The 20748-nt window shown below is 47.1% G+C and overlaps 1 pseudogene across 1 annotated transcript; it reads left to right on the top strand.

The window, feature by feature from the left end:
- Window positions 1-8566: 8566 nt before the first annotated feature.
- On the top strand, window positions 8567-15296 carry LOC146341707 (von Willebrand factor A domain-containing protein 5A-like; annotated as a pseudogene). The gene is made up of 10 exons (XR_014784066.1): window positions 8567-8606; window positions 9231-9433; window positions 9841-10063; window positions 10820-11124; window positions 12189-12303; window positions 12431-12601; window positions 13025-13113; window positions 13935-14079; window positions 14617-14696; window positions 14798-15296. The product of XR_014784066.1 is annotated as a von Willebrand factor A domain-containing protein 5A-like (transcript).
- Window positions 15297-20748: the final 5452 nt, after the last annotated feature.

Here is a 20748-nt window from a genome sequence, read left to right as displayed (position 1 = left end):
CCCAGCTGGCAACATGATGTACAAAGTGACTGATAACAATATGAAATGTAAAGTCTGGGCTCCTCTAGAATACCAAACCCTGATCAAGCATACTCATTTTCTCCTCCTCTTGCTAAAGACATTCTCCACAGACTCCACTGCTCCTCTGAGTGTTCACCAATGTTTCAAAGATCAAGGAAATCATTCTAGAACACGAAGACATGTCACGTTCCTGACATGGCATGTGGAAAGTTGTAGGGAGAAGAACATACTCTACCAAGTGGTAAGGTGGTACTCTAGCAGGTGGTAATGTGTAATGTTCCTGACATGTCATGTGTAAAGTTGTAGGGAGAAGAACATACTCTACTACTACTACTACTATTATTGTTGTTGTTGTTGTTGTTGTTGTTGTAACACACACTTCCACATCAGTGAGACTCTGCTTTTAACCTCTACTGAGTAGAGGAGCAGGCACAGGCTAGTCTAGAACAATCAGAACGCTAGACACAAAAAGGGAAAAGATGCTATGGAAGGACAAGTCTCTCCAGTGGTGGTGACCTGCAAGGTGTGTGCAATGTTTGTTTTCTTGCCTGAGAACAACATGGCCTACACCTGCAACAAGTGCAAGGTGATCACGCTGCTGGAAGAAAAAGTAAGAGGACTGGAGCAGCGACTGTCGACCTTCTGGGGAATAAGAGAACACCAAGAGTTCTTGGACAGAATGATGGAACTACAGCAGCAAAGTGAAGTCCAGAAGCTTGAAGAGCAACAGCAAGCTGAGATAGAAGTGGGAAATGCTGAGGTGAAGAAAAATGCAGTAGAGGATACTTCTTGGAAAAGGGTGACAGTTAGGAGAAGAAGAACTAGATGCCACTCTGCACCAGTGGAAGCAGGAGAGCTGTGGAACCGATTCCAGGTACTTGAGGATGAGACTGGAGGACAGCCTGCAGAGGAAGAATTACAGGGGAACCTGCATGAGAGTGAGCAAGAGGCTAAAGGTCAATCAAGTAGAGGCAACAAAACCCAGCCCTACAACAAGAAGAAGAGAACAGTAGTAGTAGTTGGAGACTCCTTGCTGCGTGGGATCGAAACCCAAGTATGTCACGAAGACCCGTGGACTCACCAGGTATGTTGTCTCCCAGGAGGATGGATTAGAGACATGACTGAAAGGTTGCCTGCACTCATAAAGCCCACTGACAGGTATCCCTTTCTTCTCATCCATGTGGGAACAAATGATCCCGCCAAGCGGAGCTACGAAGAGATCACGTCAGACTTTGAAGCTTTGGGAAGGAAACTCAAGAACTTTGGGGCCCAGATAGTTTTCTCATCCATCCTTCCAGTAGTTAGAAGAGGGATAGAAAGGGAAAGAAAAATACTCCAGGTGAATGACGGCTATGAAGGTGATGCCGGCGCAAGAGATTTGGATTCTGGGACCACGGGCTATACTTCCTGGAAGATGGGCTGTTGGCAAGGGATGGGTTGCACCTCACAAAGGCTGGGAAGAATGTGTTTCGCCACAGCATGAAGAACTTCATCAGGAGGGCTTTAAACTGAATCCTACAGGGAAGGCACCACATTTTAAGAAGGATGCAGACAAACTGGAGAAGGTTCAGAAGAGGGCAATGAAGATGATCAGGGGACTGGAAACAAAGCCCTATGAAGAGTGACTGAAAGAACTGGGCATGTTTAGCCTTGAGAAGAGAAGACTGAGGGGAGATATAGTAGCGCTCTTCAAATACTTGAAAGGTCATCACAAAGAGGAAGGCTAGGATCTCGTCTAGATCATCCCAGAGTGCAAGACACGGAATAATGGGCTCAAGTTACAGGAAGCCAGATTCTGGCTGAACATCAGGAAAAACTTCCTGGCTGTTAGAGCAATACATCAATGGAACCAATTACCTAGGGAGGTAGTGGGCTGTCCCATACTGGAAGCATTGAAGGCGAGGCTGGACAGCCATCTGTCAGGGATGCTCTGACTTGGATTCCTGCATTGAGCAGGGGGTTGGACTCGATGGCCTTGTTGGCCCCTTCCAACTCTACTATTCTATGATTCCAGCAGGTGGTGGAAGCAGATAGTGCAGAGAAAATGGACCATATGAGCCCAGTATGCCAAACCATGAAGGAGCTCATTTGCATGTTGAACAGAGTTGTTCATATGTTTTACTGTAACTGTTAAAATGAGCTTTAAAAAAAAAAAAAAAAAGCAAAAGAGGTGTTTGGGACCCTTGGGATTTTGTTTTCCTTGTAAGCCACCCGCAGTATAGGTGCTGGCCTGGCATGAACATTTTTGGCCCTTGGAGAGCAGGAGTCACATTTCTGGTTGGGAAGCGATTGTGGGACTGGGAATTACTGTTTCCTTTTGTGAAGAGAAGAGTTGAACTGCACTGGATTAGCCGCATGCTGGAAGCTATTTTCTGTTTATGAGGAGGAGAATGAAGAGCTGAGCTATTCCCCTGCTGAAAGTTTAAAGCAGGGAATTGCTAAGCTTTGCTAGAGTGTTCCTGTTCCAAATCACTATTGGCTGAAGTTACTACTACAACAAAAGGATTAGAGCTACACTAGTACTGTGAGCTGCAGAGTCACAGAAGTTCTGCTGCTGTCTGCTGGTGCAAGAAATTGCATGCTCCCCAATCCTGCACCTACCTTCCTACTGAAATTGCATGCTCCCCAATTGCATGCTCCCCAGTTGCTCCCCATTTCTGCACCTATCTTCCTACTGAAATTCTGCTTCTGTCTGCTGGTGCAAGAAATTGCAAGCTCCCCAATCCTGCCCCTACCTTCCTACTGCCAGATGCTGCTGCTAACACCTGTGGGTACAAAATATTGCAATGTTCTCAAATCCTGAGAGGGTCCTTACGCATTGGCTGCATCCCTGGATGAACTGTGAGTAAGGTTAAAGGACACAGACTCCCACTGGCATATCTAGACCTTGGGAGTAAGTGGGACATGTTGGATTAAATGGCATTTTGTAATTCCCCTCTATGTTGCCGATCTCTTCAAGATTCACTGTTGTTTGTTGTTGTTGTTCAGTCGTTAAGTCATGTCTGACTCTTCGTGACCCCATGGACCATAGCACGCCAGGCCTTCCTGTCCTCCACTCTCTCCCGGAGCATGCTCAAGTTCACATTCATTGCATCGGTGATGCTATCTAGCCATCTCATCCTCTGCCGTCCCCTTCTCCTTTTGCCTTTAGTCTTTCCCAGCATCAGGGTCTTTTCCAGTGACTTTTCTCTTCGCATTAGGTGGCCAGAATATTTGAGCTTCAGTTTCAGTATCTGTCCTTCCAATGAGCAGTCAGGGCTGATTTTCTTTAGGACTGACTGATTTGACCTCCTTGCAGTCCAGGGGACTCGTAAGAGTCTTCTCCAGCACCACAGTTCGAAAGCATCAATTTTTCGGCGCTCAGCCTTCCTTATAGTCCAGCTCTCACAGCCATACATTACTACTGGGAAAACCATAGCTTTGATTAGACGGACCTTTGTTGGCAAGGTGATGTCTCTACTTCTTACTATGCTGTCTAGGTTTGCCATAGCTTTCCTCCCAAGGAGCAAGCATCTTTTAATTTCATGGCTACAGTCACCGTCTGCGGTGATCTTGGAGCCCAAGAAAATAAAATCTGTCACTGCTTCCATTTCTTCCCCTTCTATATGCCAGGAAGTGATGGGGCTAGATGCCATGATCTTCATTTTTTTAATGTTGAGTTTCAAACCAGCTTTTGCGCTCTCCTCTTTCACCCTCAACAAGAGGCTCTTTAGATCCACTTCACTTTCTGCCATTAGGGTGGTATCGTCTGAGGTTGTTGATAATTCTCCCAGCAATCTTAATTCCAACCTGTGATTCATCCAACCTGGCGTTTCTCATGATGTACTCTGCATATAAGTTAAATAAGCAGGGCGACAATATGCAGCCTTGTCGTACTCCTTTCCCAATTTTGAACCAATCGGTTGTTCCATGTCTGGTTCTTACTGTTGCTTCTTGACCCTCGTACAGGTTTCTCAGGAGACAGGTAAGGTGGTCTGGTACTCCCATCTCTTTAGGAATTTGCCAGTTTGTTGTGATCCACACAATCAAAGGCTTTAGCATAGTCAATGAAGCAGAAATAGACGTTTTTCTGGAATTCTCTTGCTTTCTCCATGATCCAGCAAATGTTGGCGATTTGATCTCTAGTTCCTCTGCCTCTTCGAAACCCCGCTTGTACTTCCAGTAGTTCTCGGTTCACATACTGCTGAAGCCTAGCTTGTAGGATTTTGAGCATATCTTTGCTGGCATGTGAAATGAGCGCAATTGTACGGGAGTTTGAACACTCTTTGGCATTGCCCTTCTTTGGAATTGGAATGTAAACTGACCTTTTCCAGTCTTGTGGCCGCTGCTGAGTGTTCCAAATTTGTTGGCATATTGAATGCAGCACTTTAACAGCATCATCTTTCAGGATTTTAAATAGCTCAGCTGGAATACTGTCATCTCCGCTAGCTTTGTTATTAGTAATGCTTCCTAAGGCCCACTTGACTTCACTCTCTAGGATGTCTGGCTCAAGTTCAGTGACCGCACTTTCATGGCTATCAGGGACATTAAGATCTTTCCTGTATAGTTCTTCTGTGTATTCTTTCCACCTCTTCTTAATCTCATCTGCTTCTGTTAGGTCCCTGCCTTCTTTGTCCTTTATCATGCCCATCTTAATATCCTTATTTGTATATACATCCCAGGAGTGTATGTTGGGGAGAAGGTTGTACTCAGACAACCACGTTGGTGTCTCAGGTTTCCTGGGTAGGGGCTTGAGTCAGAGCTAGAATAAGGGAAGAACAAACCCTAGGCACTGACCCAAGGGTTACACATGTGATGTTAGCACTGTTGAGATAAGGGCATTGATGCCAGAAAAGATCCAATAACACATTCTTAACTGAAACTGCAGTACTGTATTTGTGTATCTGGTAAAAATCCAACAGTATGTTGGTGCATCTGTGTGTGTGTGTGTGTGTGTGTTTGTTTGTTTGTTTGTTTAAAAAATCCCTGCACATAGAAAATGAATATGTCCGTTACACTAACGTTCATGCACAAACACGTCAGGCACCTTAGTGTTCATACACGATCATTTGCAGGCATGTGCACAAAAGACAAAGTCTTTATTTCCCCACTCAGAGATTAAACCCTTGGAAGGGTTGTCTGCCATTTCCTAGCGGGCCAATGTGGTGTAATATATCGGCTGTTAGATTTTAGGTTCCCACACACACATACTGATGTGAGTTATGTTCTAAATTAATTATGTTTAAAACTTGTGATTGTAAGGCATGTTGGAGGCTCCATGTGAAGCTGAAAGGTGGGATTTTAGAAATACATAATATACATTCTGACCAGGAAGTAGTTGGTTCAAATACAGTAAGGGCCAGAAATATTGGAACAAGGATAACTGTTTTGGCAGTTGGCCTCTGTATACCACCACATTGAAGTTGAAAGGAAACACACCCAGATGGAAGTGAAGTCAGGACTTTCAGCTGTAATTCAAGAGGTTTGACAAAAGTGGGGCACTAACCATTCAGGAAGTACAGCCAGTGGCATACACACACACCCATCATGGGTGGCTCATAAGTAATGGAACGAATGGCTGGCAAGCAGCTGCATGGCCAGGTGTGGCCTGTTTCCTAGGTACGCCATGACCAATCAAGCAGATAAGAGGCTTGGAGGTGGTTCTGAGTGTTATATTTGCATTTGGTAGCTGTTCACTGGAACTCCCAACATGAGGTCCAAAGAGGTGTCCATGCCAGTGAAGGAGGCCATCATTAGGCTGAGGAAACAACATAAACCCATCAGAGAGATAGCAAAAACAGTGGGAGTGGCCAGCACAACAGTTTGGAAAATCCTGAAAAAGAAGGAATTAACTGGCAAGCTCAGCAACAGCAAAAGGCCTGAAAGACCACGGAAGACAACTCAAGTGGATGACCGCAGAATTCTGCTCATGGTGAAGAGGAACCCTTTCACAAAATCTAGCCAGGTCAAGAACACTCTTGCGGAGGTAGGCATGTCATTGTCAACATCTACAGGCAAGAGACGGCTTTATGAATGTAAATACAGAGGCTTCACAACAAGGTGCAAACCACTGGTAACACTCAAGAACATAAAGACCAGATTAGCCTTTGCCAGTAAACACCTTAAAAAGCCTGCCCAGTTCTGGAATAAGATTCTTTGGACTGATGAAACCAAGATTAACTTGCACCAGAATGATGGGAAGAGAAAAGTATGGAGAAGGAAAGGAACACCTCATGATCCAAAGCATACCACATCATCAGTCAAACATGGTGGAGGCAGTGTTATGGCCTGGGCATGTATGGCTGCCAATGGAGCCAGGTAACTGGTATTTATTGATGGCCTGACTGCTGATAAAAGCAGCAGGATGAATTCTGAAGTGTATAGAGCTATACTTTCTGCTCAGAGGCAGCCGAATGCTGCCAAACTGATAGGACGCCGCTTCATATTGCAGATGGATAATGACCCAAAACATACAGCAAAAGCTACCCAAGAGTTTCTCAAGGCAAAGAAGTGGGATGTTCTTCAATGGCCAAGTCAGTCACCTGCTCTCAACCCAATAGAGCATGCTTTTCACTTACTGAAGACAGGAATGAAGGCAGAAAGACCCACAAACGAGCAACAGCTGAAGGCAGATGCAGTAAAGTCCTGGCAAAGCATCTCGAGGGAGGAAACTCAGCATTTGGTCATGTCCATGGGTTCCAGACTTCAGGCAGTCATTGACTGCAAAGGATTTTCATCCAGGTATTAAAGGCGATCCTTAAGTTTGAAATGATGTTGGTTTGTTCCATTACTTATGAGCCACCAACGATGGGTGTGTGTGTATGCCACTGGCTGTACTTCCTGAATGGTTAGTGCCCCACTTTTGTCAACCCCCTTGAATTACAGCTGACAGTCCTGACTTCGCTCCCATCTGGGTGTGTTTCCTTTCAACTTCAATGTGGTGGTGTACAGAGGCCAACTGCCAAAACAGTTATCCTTGTTCCAATATTTCTGGCCCTGACTGTACTTGTTTGGCCATGAAGCTGACTGGATGATCTTGGCCAGTCACTATATCTCAAGTGAACCTGCATCAAAGGGTTGTTGTCAGGATCAAATGGTTGGGGTGGAGGAGAGCTCCATACGCCATATGGAGCTCTTTGGAGGAAAAGACATATGATCTCCTTCTAATAATAAAGTGGGTGGAACCAAACCTGCATGTATGCCCTACCGATCTTTTGGTGGCTTCCTGGCTTTTGTGCTATTTTTCCCCATTCTAAAAGGTTGAAATGCCTCTCCTAAGGAATAGAGTTACTGGCAGGAAGACCCTTAAGCTAAAATATGCTGGTATTTTTGGAATTTTGGCCCCATACTTTTTTCCCACCACCAAATCCAGCCCCTGAGAGCTTCTCGGAAATGGAATTCGGCCCTTCCTGAAGGAGTTTCTGCACCCCTGATGTAAGGCAACAAAACCACCCAAGCGGGGGACTGTGTTCTGCACACAGAAGGTCCCAGATTCCATCCCTGGAATCTCCTAGTGGGGCTGGAAAAACTCCCACCTGAAACCCTGGAGACCTATTGCCAGTCAGCATAGGCAAAGCTGGGCTACGTGGACCATTGATCCAACTCAGGATTCTTTCTACATTCCTATTAGTTGATCTGCGGTTAGTCTTATGATTCACCAACTGAGGTGAGGAGCTGGGGTGGGGGTGGCTAACATAACCAGAGCAGCTCTAATTTCTTTGCCACCTGAGTCCCCAGACCAAGAATGGCCATAGCACTGTGAGAACTCATGTCTGCTAAGGAATTTGTTGACCCTCCTTGACTGGAGGTGGGGATAACAGAAATCTCTTTAGATCTTCCCCAAAAAGATTTACTTTCAGTTCTGTTCAGCTGTTGCAGAGAGAGGTACATAGGGAAAACCTTTCATGCAATTCCTCTCCGTGGGCTTGTCTGTTTAGCTTCCCCAAACAAGAAAGATTTGATTTTTCACCTAAGCACATGTTCTGTCCAATTGCATCCTGGACCCCTCCAGATATGTTGCCACAGGCCATGGCATCCTGGACCTGTTTGAGACCAAAACTAGCTCCCTTTGCTATATTTTCTGCCCCACATTCCTTGCTTGGTGGTCACTGCTGCAGCCATGGGCACCATGTTGCCAAATCCTGATATAAGTAGTCATTTTTCAGTATGTGGGAATTCATTATGTGTTGTTTGTTCTGGATTAATATCGGTGTAGATTGCATTTGCTGATCTGGATTAAAATAGTGCTATCTAACATTTTGTGGAAACTTGAGGAAATGATTGTGCTAAAGGCAAAGCAATCACCACTGGGTGCCTCATCTCATACAATACAAAATGGTCTGACCAAGCTAGTGGAGGTGCTACAGAGAAGGGCAGGAGAAGCCTCATTGTCAGACTCACAGAGAATTCTAATACATGTCTATCAGAAGTAAATATATGGAGGATTGCATTGTTACTCACATGGACACTTCCCATCTCTCCAAACAAAATAAAAACAGAAATATAATATTTTCCACAGTTAATCGGTGTGGTGCTAGTGCTTCCTCTTCAGTGATTGTCATCAACTATAACTACCTGTGGCCTTCTCACATCATCTCAGGAACCAGGTAAACACCCTGCCTACGGTTATTCAGTTGTACGTCTGGAAAATGACAAGTATGGTTTGCATGTATAGGCGACAAATCATGGATTAATTAACCCATGATTTCCTGAGCCGTGTGCTAGTGTCTCTTTAAATATACAACCTCCAATCGGCACGATTGGAGGTTGCTCCATGACATCTGAACTCAGATGCTATGGGTTAATCATAGGTTAAACAACCCAAAGTTAATCTACAATTCATTGTTAGGTTAACTTTGGGTTGTTTAACCAATGATTAACCTATAGTGTCCAGGTTCAAACGTCATGGAACAGCCTCCAATTGGAAGTTGCATATTCAAAATGGCAGCAGCACATACTAGACATACACTATGGCAGGCCACGATTTGCCACTGTTACATACAGACAAGGCCACTCTATACTGTTTAAAATATCCACTATAGAGCAGCTTACTAGTTAATGGTACACAGTTGTGTGGCTTTGCCGATCCTAAACCACCTGGCTGCCCTAGGAGTGGACTTAGGAACCCAGGTGACTGTAGTGGGCTGTGAACTCTGGGGGCCAGGGCTTCCTGCTCTGGATCAGGCCAGGCCTTGAGCTAACCTTTCTGCTTCACTGTTTCCTTGCCCCAGTGCCCTTGCGAAGCATCTCCGTGGATGTGGTGGTCCGGGGCTTCGTAGCTGACCTGGTATCTGAGCTTTGGTACCAGAATGAGGGGAAGAACCCACTGGAGGTGGACTTCGTCTTCCCTCTGGACAACGAGGCTGCGGTGTATGCCTTCGAAGGCCTGATTGGTGGGACGCGTATTGAGGCCCAGATCAGAGAGAAGAAGCAGGTACTGCAGGAGTCCTGGGAAGATTAAAAGTATTCCCAGATTCCCATAGCTCCTTTCATCTCTTCCAGAAAAAGAAAAAACCCACAGGGGATCCTGCAAACACAACCCCCCTTTGTCATGTCAAGTGAGACTTTTCACATGCCATAGAATTGCTTAATCTGACTGAATAGCATGTGTGCTCTGACATCTTCCATTTTTACCCATCCTTATTCTTTCTGTTCCCAGATCTTGGAAACTGCAGCGCTTGTAATCAACTTGCACAAGCAAATTCGAAAAGCATGAAAGCCAATTACTCAAAACCTGTGTTCTTAACAAAGCCCAGACAGGTCCTTACTTGTGAACAAACTGGTCTGTGCCCTTGATTTCTCCCCATCTGACGCTCCCTCCTCTCCACCCCCCGACTACAGGCAGAACAAGAGTACGAGGATGCCCTCAGTAAAGGCCACCAGGTGTTCCTGCTCAGAAGGGAAGACAACACCAGTGACGTTTTCACCTGCAGTCTGGGTAACCTTCCCCCCGATGGGGAGGCCACGCTGACTCTGTGCTACATTCAGGTACTGGCTCCAGAGCCTGATGGGGCCGTCCGCTTTGTCCTGCCCGCAGTCCTGAACCCCCGCTACGTGCCGCAGGGTAAAGGCCTGACTCCCAAAATTCAGACGCTAATAAAAGCCTCTCCTAAAAGTTGTTTGCTGTGCTGCATATGTAGCCCAGACCTAAGTCTAGGGTCAGGTTTGCCACCACACCTTCTCAAGGTGCCTATATTTGGATCAGCCCGATTCCTCCTCCCTTTGATGCTAGAAATGTGCATCATGTAGTGCCAAGGTTCCCCTTATGACCGGGACCCTCTGAGCAACTCCTTAAGGATCTCTTTCCTCCTTAAGAGTCCCACTATCCTTCTTTTACCTTCCCTTTTCCAATAATGTGGGGTTTAGGCTCTAGATGTGGGGTGATTGATGCTGTAGACACAGAGTTTAACCAGAACAGTTTAGTGGTAAATTAAAGCAAGCAAATCACAACCAAAGGTATTTAGCAATTAAGCTGAGTGATACAAAAGGCATTTAGCAAAAATAAACATTGCAAAAATGCAAGTACCTCTACCCTAGCTGCACTGAGACTTCTTCAGGCTGCTTCTTCCTGCTCCCTCTTCCTGCTCTGCTCTTCCGGACTCTGCTCGTACTGCTCTGATCCTTATGACTCTCACCTCTTATGCCCTCCTCCCTCAAAACTGAAAGTACTGCTTCAAACCTGAAGAAATTAAACTTAACTAGGGAAATGAAACTGAAATTTAACCGAGAAAATGAAACTGAGCCTTTCAGAGATGCCCCCTCCCAACAAAAAAAAAACCAGGCTGCTAGACCTGGCCTTTCTCTTTCCTTGCCTCTGTAGGCCTCAAACCTTCACATGTAGCATATGTATATAGTGGAGCATCAGTATGCGTGCTGTTGATGTGCTCCTCAGCCCCTGAGAGATTGCCCACTGTGTTCTATAGCTGTGGCCTTGGATGTGCCTCTCTCCACAGGTTCAGAAGGCATCACCATTACCAGGAGCTGCCACCAGTGCCCAAGGGGAAGATTTCTTACAAACTGGCCCTCAGTGCCAAGCTCGAGTCTCCCTACAGGATCAGGCGTGTGGAATCAAAATGCAGCCTTGAGCCCCTGCGCTACACAGCAGAGGACCATACCACCGCCCAGGTAGGACTAAGGATGAACTCAAGATGTGGGGTTGGTGGGAGCTTGTGAAAAGGGGTGCATCTTTTTTTCCTTCGGTTCTCCACTGAGAATGGAGAATATCCATCCCACCTCAAATCAGTGCTGTTGGTGGTTAGACCTATGAGCCAAACTCATCAGTTTGTTGTTCACACGGTTTGGCTTTACACAACTGATTATCTTTTTAACAAATGCCCAGTTTTTATGGGGAGGATAGACTGGGGCCATGGCATGTGTGTGTGCGCGTGCGGGGGGGACCCTTCATCTCTTTGCTCCTGCCATGATCCCGATCGTAACCTCCCCACTTCTCCAAGCTTATTGTTCATAGGAAAAAGAAATTATCTTTCCAGGGTTCACGCTGGTCTGGCCCAATGTAATTTGCTCACTTGCTCAGCCTGCCTGGGTGACTGCTTGGCTGGCTGGCCAGCCCAGCCGCTCCTGCCTTGTGTCCCAGCCATGGAGCTCTCGCAAGAGGTTGGCCAGACGACCTCTCATGATAGTTTAGCCAACTTCTCCAGTGAACCTGGCAGCTGGGACATGAGGCATGAGTGGCCACCCGCAGGAAGAAGAAGCAGCGGCGATCTAATCAGGATGCACTGGACAAGCCTGCCAGCTGCTCTCTTGCAAATGCCACCGCGGGAGAGCAGCTGCCGGGGCTCTCCAAAGCACCCACTGGAGGAGGCCGGGAGGCAGAGGAGGGCCCTCCTGGCTGTGTTGCAGGGCGTGAGAATGGTGATATTTGCCACTATGCCCACTGTGACACCTGATGCACATGCATGACGCCACGTAATGGTAAGGCCAGCCCTGGACTCACCCAGACGGCAGGTCAGTAGGCTGTCGAACACTTTGACTCACACAAATCTTTCATAATTGGGTAAATCTGTTATCAGAACTTTGAAGTTATCTCATGACACACAGTATGGTAATTAATCATCTGCAAAATGCACTTAAATAGAGGTGTGAGCGGGGCTCCTTTGTGGAACTGAAATCTTTTCTAGTAAGTGAGGATGTTCGTTTTTGTTTGTTTGCTTCTCCTTGCCATCCCCAAGGTCTCCTTGGCTGCAGGGCACCAGTTTGACCGAGACGTGGAACTGCTGATCTATTACGAGGACGTTCACAAGCCCAGCGCCCTCCTGGAGGCTGGGAAGCCTGGAGCTGCCTCAGGTGAGCAAAGCCTGAGGTGATGGAGTGAGGTGGGTGGGGACTGAAATGCAAGGGTTGCTGGGAGGCGAAGGGGCACCACCTTGGGTGAAAATGCCGACTGGGTCTCCTTCTCTCCTGCCAACCACAGGGTCGCTGATGGGGGACCCGGCCCTTCTGCTCACCCTGTACCCCAACATCCAGGCCAAAGCCAGGGCAGAATGCCCCTGGGGAATTCCTCTTCCTGCTGGATCGCTCTGGCAGCATGGATAGCAACACCGACCACAGTCTTGATTCACCATCACGCATTGAGAGTACCAAGGTGCCCTGTGGATGGAAGACTGCATGGGGTGTTTGTGGGCTGCTAGGTATAGGTTGGGTATACAGGAGGGGAGATAAAGAATTGTACTGCTTCCATGGCATTTTTGTCATGCCCTTCCTCCAAGATGTGTACGTGGCTCCTTCCTGCTCACCCATTTGATCCTCACGACAATGCTGTGAGCAGACTGGGCTTGGGGATCATGACCGGACCAAGGTCACAAAGTGAGGCTCATGGGTGGAGTAGGGTTTGAACTCAAGTCCTACACTTCAGCTGCTACAATACACTGGCAGAAGAAGGGCACTGTGAGAGACTGGAGGTGGATGAATGCTTGGGAGGAGAAGGGCCCTGTGATGTTGAAAGAGGCCTGAAAGGGTAGGTTGGGATGGCCAGGGAGACTCCAGCCTCTTTCTCTCCCCCTCTCAGGAGACCCTGATCCTCCTGCTGAAGAGTCTCCCTCTGGGATGTTACTTCAACATCTATGGCTTTGGATCTGGCCATGACTCCTTCTACCCGTGAGTATCAGAACAGCCAGCATTGTCAAACGCTCGTCTCTTTCAATGTTGTTTCCCTGTGTTCTTGACTGAAAATAAAACTGGGTACTAATTAATTCTGTGGAGAGTTGGATGTTCCTCTTGATCATCTAACTCAGGGGTGACAAAACTTGTCACCGGAAGGGCCAAAATTCCATTTCAGAGAAGCTCTCAGGGACCGCATTCCAGTGTTCAGTGGGCCCAAGATAAAAGCGGGCGAGGCGCAAAAACAGGTGTGGCTGAAAATTCCACCCCTCCTGCAATTGTTAACCATTTATAGCATGAAACCTGTCTATTCAAAAGTAAGCATGAGCTCAATGTCTACTCAGAAATAAGAAGGACCGAATCACTCAGAAGCTTCTTCCCCTGTCCCTGACCCCTCTGCCCCACAGCGGAGAGCACTTCGATTAGCACTGATCAGAGATAAGAGCTTTTTCCTCTGAGGCAAAGAGGACAGGACCAGGGGAAGAAGATGCCATGCCTGATGGGAAACCCCTCCAGACCTTTTCAAGCCCACGGGCTGGAGTTCCCTCTCCCTAGTCTAAAATCAAGGAAAAGGAAAGTTTAAGAAGTGCCAAAATACTTAACCAAGTACTTGGAAAGAAAATAGAAGCCCTGTATTTTCTTCTTGAGGTGAGAGGATTGAATCTGCATTATAGGGTACTGATTGGCATTTGTAATGGAGAATAAGTGGGTGGTCCCCATGGGTGTGGGGAAGGTTGAAAAATAGCTTGGTGGGGAACTTGGCAGAGCTTGGGGAAAGCACGTCCTCTGCCTCCTTGACTCTCTGGCTCCCTCTGCAGGCAGAGTGTAGAATACACCCAGCAGACCATGTCGGATTCCCTCCAGCGTGTGAAGAATCTGAAGGCTGATTTGGGGGGCACAGAGATTCTTCACCCACTGAAGGCAATTTACAGCCAGCCATGCCGGGAAGGACATCCTCGCCAGGTACGGAGAGCTTTGTTGGCAGCCAGCTCCCTTCCATGGGAAGAGTCATGAAACATACATGGCCACATTGAAGATACTAGGTTTGATCTCACCACCCCAATCCTAGGCCATTGTCACACTCATATAAGTGAGCAGAGATGAGTAACTGAGCGTCCCGGCAACTCCCAAGTCTCTGGGGTTGGTTGAAACTTTGCTGTAGGGCTCTAAGTGGGGATGCAGGGGAGAGAACATGCTTGTACCCGGAGCTCGAGACCAAGTGCTGTGTTGACCCAATGGAGTGTGTGTGTGTGTGTGTGTGTGTGTGTGTGTGTGTGTCTGGTGGTAGGTTCTTGAAATACCTTTCAGGAGTACCACATTTTAAGAACCACTTGAATAATATTTTTGAAGGTTACTCTCCTATTCTCAGGACAGAACTGGACACAAGAAGGTTACTTGAATGAGACTGCCCTTGCCTGCTCTCCAGCTTCTCCTCTCTGCTATTGAGTCATCTCATGCCTAAGATAGCCTTTGATCTCTCATCTCTCTCTCTCTCTCCAGGTCTTTGTGTTCACTGACAGTGAGGTGTCTAATACAGACACGGTCATTGCTGAAGTTCAACATCACAACAACTCCCACAGGTAAGAGAAGGCAAAGTGAGTTCTGCCCTTCTCAGGTCCCCACACCCTGGTTTCTGTCCCATTCTGAGACCCAGTCTCTTCTTCCCCTCAACCCCCAACAGGTGCTTCTCCTTTGGCATTGGCGAAGGGGCCTCCACAGCCCTCGTCAAAGGCATCGCTCGGGCAGCTGGTGGCAGCGCTGAATTCATCATGGGCAAGGAGCACATGCAGGCCAAGGTGAGGTCTTGGAAGCTCTGCCTTCCTCCCCCTGTCCTCCTGGACTCCACCAGTTTCACCTGAGCTGTATGTAACTCACTAGATTCCTCTCAGCCTCTCAAAATGCATTTTGACTTTGGAAACCCAGTTCCCTCCTCCCCAAAAAAGCATGCAAGCTTAATCTGAAAACCATGCCTGAAACCCAAATAAACGAGGAACGGTCCCTCCAGATTTTGCCTCAGAGCACGGAGGCCAGGCCTTGAAGCATACCTTGTATCAGTAGTTTAGCTTAACCTTCTCCTTCCATCCCACTGTTAAACTTAGTCATGCCCAATGGATTTACAGTGAATATTTCTTGGGGGAGGGGAATCATGCTGGAAAACAATAAACCTGCCTTAAAGAAGTACACCTTTGAACTGATCTTTTGGCTCAACCTGTCCTCTCCTCTCCCTGTTTCCCAGAATACCCATTTAAACCTTGCCCTGCTTGTAAGGTCCGATGGTCTTTACATCAAGATTTTCCTTCAGGGAGTGGGTGATGATACTTTAATGGATCTGCTGGAAAACAACATACTTTCCAGTTCACTACATGCCAAAGTGCTTCCCAGCCTCTGCTCAAGGAGCTTCCAAAACACCTTAAAAGGACCGGAAAAAGCTGAGGATAGGTTATACCGCACCCACCCCTTCTGGCTTCTTTCAAAGCATTGTCCACACAGTTGTAAGCACAATTTCACATCTATAAGGACTAGAGACTTGCGTTTATTTATTTTTAAGGGATGGATGACTTTTTTATTTTGCAGGGGCGCCCAAGTTCCCTCCTCCCCCCATTGTAAGATTGTTATCTTCCTGCAGGCACTGCGGTCTTTAAACAAGGCCCTGCTGCCAGCAGTGACGAGGATCTCTTTCTGCTGGGACTTGCCCTCCCGTCTCGAGGCCGTGGTTGTGGGGTCAGGCCCGCAGGTCATCTTTGAGGGGCAGCGCTGCCTCATCTATGCCCAGATCTGTGGGCAGCATCAGGCGAGTAACCTTCACCCACATCTTAACCAGTTACGATCCTCGCCTCCCACCCTACATACCAGATCCTGCCTCAGCCTTTGCTTGTTCAGTCGTTCAGTCGTGTCCGACTCTTCGTGACCCCATGGACCATAGCACGCCAGGCCTTCCTGTCCTGCGCTCTCTCCCGGAGCATGCTCAAGTTCATATTCATTGCATCAGTGATGCTATCTAGCCATCTCATCCTCTGCCGTCCCCTTCTCCTTTTGCCTTCAGTCTTTCCCAGCATCACGGTCTTTTCCAGGGAGTTTTCTCTTCGCATTAGGTGGCCAAAATATTGGAGCTTCAGCTTCAGTATCTGTCCTTCCAATGAGCAGTCAGGGTTGATTTCCTTTAGGATGGACTGATTTGACCTCCTTGCAGTCCAGGGGACTCGTAAGAGTCTTCTCCAGCACCACAGTTCGAAACCATTGATTCTTCGGCGCTCAGCCTTCCTTATAGTCCAGCTCTCACAGCCATACATTACTACTGGGAAAACCATAGCTTTGATTAGACGGACCTTTGTCGGCAAGGTGATGTCTCTGCTTCTTACTATGCTGTCTAGGTTTGCCATAGCTTTCCTCCCAAGGAGCAAGCATCTTTTAATTTCATGGCTACAGTCACCGTCTGCGGTTATCTTGGAGCCCAAGAAAGTAAAATCTGTCACTGCTTCCATTTCTTCCCCTTCTATATGCCAGGAAGTGATAGGGCCAGATGCCATGATCTTAGTTTTTTTAATGTTGAGTTTCAAACCAGCTTTTGCACTCTCCTCTTTCACCCTCAACAAGAGGCTCTTTAGATCCTCTTCGCTTTCTGCCATTAGGGTGGTATCGTCTGCATATCGGAGGTTGTTGATAATTCTCCCAGCAATCTTAATTCCGACCTCTGATTCATCCAACCCGGCATTTCTCATGATGTACTCTGCATATAAGTTAAATAAGCAGGGTGACAATATGCAGCCTTGTCGTACTCCTTTCCCAATTTTGAACCAATCGGTTGTTCCATGTCTGGTTCTTACTGTTGCTTCTTGACCCTCGTACAGGTTTCTCAGGAGACAGGTAAGGTGGTCTGGTACTCCCATCTCTTTAAGAATTTGCCACAGTTTGTTGTGATCCACACAATCAAAGGCTTTCGCGTAGTCAATGAAGCAGAAATAGACGTTTTTCTGGAATTCTCTTGCTTTCTCCATGATCCAGCGAATGTTGGCGATTTGATCTCTAGTTCCTCTGCCTCTTCGAAACCCAGCTTGTACTTCCGGTAGTTCTCGGTTTGCATACTGCTGAAGTCTAGCTTGTAGGATTTTGAGCATCACCTTGCTGGCATGTGAAATGAGCGCAATTGTACGGTAGTTTGAACACTCTTTGGCATTGCCCTTCTTTGGAATTGGAATGTAAACTGACCTTTTCCAGTCTTGTGGCCACTGTTGAGTGTTCCAGATTTGTTGGCATATTGAATGCAGCACTTTAACAGCATCATCTTTTAGGATTTTAAATAGCTCAGCTGGAATACAGTCATCTCCGCTAGCTTTGTTGTTACTAATGCTTCCTAAGGCCCACTTGACTTCACTCTCGAGGATGTCCGGCTCAAGTTCAGTGACCGCACTATCATGGCTATCAGGGACATTCAGATCTTTCCTGTATAGTTTTTCTGTGTATTCTTGCCACCTCTTCTTAATCTCATCTGCTTCTGTTAGGTCCCTGCCTTCTTTGTCCTTTATCATGCCCGTCTTTGCACAAAACGTTCCCTTGAGATCTCCAATTTTCTTGAAGAGATCTCTAGTCTTTCCCATTCTCTGGAACTCTGCATTCAGTTGGGTATATCTTCCCCTTTCTCCCTTGCTTTTCGCTTCCCTTTTTTCGTGAGCTACTTGTAAAGCCTCATCAGACAGCCACTTTGCTTTCTTGCATTTCTTTTTCTTTGGGATGGATTTCGTTGCTGCCTCCTGAACAATGTTACGGACCTCCGTCCATAGTTCTTCAGGCACTCTGTCTATCAGGTCTAATCCCTGAAATCTATTCCTCACCTCCACTGTATATTCATCAGGGATATGATTTAGGTCATACCTGAACGGTTTAGTGGTTTTCCCGACGTTCTTCAATTTAAGCCGAAATTTTGCAAGAAGCAGCTCATGATCTGAGCCACAGTCAGCTCCAGGTCTTGTTTTTACTGACTGTATGGAGCTTCTCCATCTTTGGCTGCAAAGGACATAATCAATCTGATTTCGATATTGACCATCTGGTGATGTCCATGTGTAGAGTCGCCTCTTGTGCTGTTGGAAAAGAGTGTTTGCTATGATCAGCATGTTCTCTTGGCAAAACTCTATTAGCTTTTGTCCTGCTTCATTTTGTACACCAAGGCCATGCCTGCCTGTTATCCTGGTGATTTCTTGACTTCCTACTTTAGCATTCCAATCCCCTATGATGAAGAGGACATCTTTTTTTGGTGTTAGTTCTAGAAGGTGTTGTAGGTCTTCATAGAACCGATCAACCTCAGCTTCTTCGGCATCAGTGGTTGGGGCATAGACTTGAATTACTGTGATGTTGAATGGTTTGCCTTGGATTCATACTGAGATCATTCTATCATTTTTAAGATTGTACCCCAGTACTGCTTTTCCCACCCTTTTGTTGACTATGAGTGCTACTCCATTTCTTCTAAGGGATTCTTGCCCACAATAGTAGATATGATGGTCACCTGAATTAAATTCGCCCATGCCTGTCCATTTTAGTTCGCTGATTCCCAAGATGTCGATGTTCAATCTTGCCATCTCATGTTTGACCACCTCCAGCTTACCTTGATTCATTGATCTGACATTCCAGGTCCCTAAACAATATTGTTCTTTACAGCATCGGATTTTCTTTTCACCACCAGACACATCCACAGCTGAGTGTCCTTTCGGCTTTGGCCCAGCCGCTTCACTCTTTCTGGCGCTACTTGGAAATACCCTCTCCTCTTCCCCAGTAGCATATTGGACACCTTCCGACCTGAGGGGCTCATCTTCCAGCGTCATATCTTTTAGCCTTGTGATACGTTCCATGGGGTTTTCTTGGCAAGAATACTGGAGTGGGTTGCCATTTCCTTCTCCAGTGGACCACATTTTGTCAGAACTCTCCGCCATGACCTGCCCGTCTTGGGTGGCCCTGCACGGCATAGCTTATGGCTTCACTGAGTTATGCAAGCCCCTTCGCCACAACAAGGCAGTGATCCATGAAGGGGTAGCCTTTGCTAAGGGGCTTCTATCACCCTAATCCCAGACTGCACTTCTCCTCCAATGGCTACTTGCCTTTCCCTCCTCTAACACTTTCTGTTCTCTTGCAGTCTCCAGGCTCCAATAAGCTCTGCAATATTGGACAATTGTGGCTATTAAGCACCATGCCCTGAACAGCTGCACTGATTAGGCAATATGCATGTAGTGCAGTATCCTCAGCTGTGGTTGGCTCCAGGTTCACTACTACCTTGGAGCTGATGACTGTCAGTGGCAGGGTGGTGACCTCAATCCCAGATGTATCCGTTTGCTGGAATAGGCACATGGAGTCTATGCAACTGAAGCTCTCATGAAACTGAAGCTATGTTACAGGTGCCCCACTGGCAACCTAAGGTAAAAAGTGACTGATATTGATGTGAAACGGAAAGTGAGTGGTCCAGGCTCCTCTGGCATCCCAGTCCCTGGTCGAGCATTCTCATTTCTCCTCCTCCTGCCAAAGACATTCTCCACAGACTCCACCACTACTCTCTATGGAGTAATGTTACTAATGCTTCCAAGTTCAAGGAACTTGTTCTTGATGTGAACACCCCTTCTCTGACCAGTCATGGGATAGCAGCACTGCTGAGATAAGGGCACTGATGCCAGAAAAGATCCAGCAAGACATTCTTAACAGAAACGGCTGTATTGTGTGTGTGCGTCTGGTAGAGTCCAGCACACTGGTGGTGCATCTTTTCTGTTTAATCCCTGCACAGACAAAACTAGTGCATCAGGTGCACTGCTGTTCATACACATACATCGCAGGCACTTCAATATTCTTTCACATTCATTTGCAGGCATGTGCACAAATGACAAAGTGCATCAAAGTAGTCATAATTCCCTCACTCAGAGATTAAGCCCTGGGGAGGGTCCTCTGTCATTTCTTAGAGGGCCAGCGTGGTGTAAAATATGGGCTGCTGGATTTTAAGCTCACACACACTGCTGTGAGTTATGTTTTAACTGAACTCTCTTTAAAACCTGTGATTGTAAGTCATGTTGGAGGCCCCGTGTGAAGCTGACGAGTGGGAATAACAGTATTTTATAAATACATAAAATAAATACCGACCAGGGAGAAGGGGATTCAAATACTAGCTTGGCCATGAAGCTCACTTGATCTTGGGCCAGACACTATCACTCAGGTGAACCTACCTCGCAGGGTTGTTGTGAAGCTCAAACAGTGGGCGGGGGAGAACCCTGCAAGCCACACAGAGCTCCTTGGAGGAAAGGTGAGATATGATATTCCTCTAATACTAACGCGGGTGGTCCCATGCCTGCATGTACGCCCTGCCGATCCTTCCCCAGGGGGTTCCCCAGATGGCTGCGCCCCCTTCCCTGCACCCCTTATGTCGCACAACAAAACCACCCGAAATGGGATGTCGCTCTGAACACAGGAGGCCCCAGATTCCATCCTTGCAGCCCCAGGTTGGGCTGGCAAAAACTCCTGCCTGAAACCCTGGCGAGCCACTGCCAGTCAGCGTAAGCCGAGCTGGTCTAGATGGACCAGTACTCTGGCTCGAGAGGGCAGCTTCTTCCTGCGTTCCTATCAGCTGATCTGCGGTTAGTCTCCTGATTCGCCAACCGGAGAGGG

The sequence above is a fragment of the Heloderma suspectum genome, chromosome 6, assembly GCF_057233095.1.
Source record: "Heloderma suspectum isolate Gila_16-S chromosome 6, 16-S_ref, whole genome shotgun sequence".
Classification (NCBI taxonomy): Eukaryota; Metazoa; Chordata; class Lepidosauria; order Squamata; family Helodermatidae; genus Heloderma; species Heloderma suspectum.
This window is presented reverse-complemented; position numbering and strand designations above follow the sequence as displayed.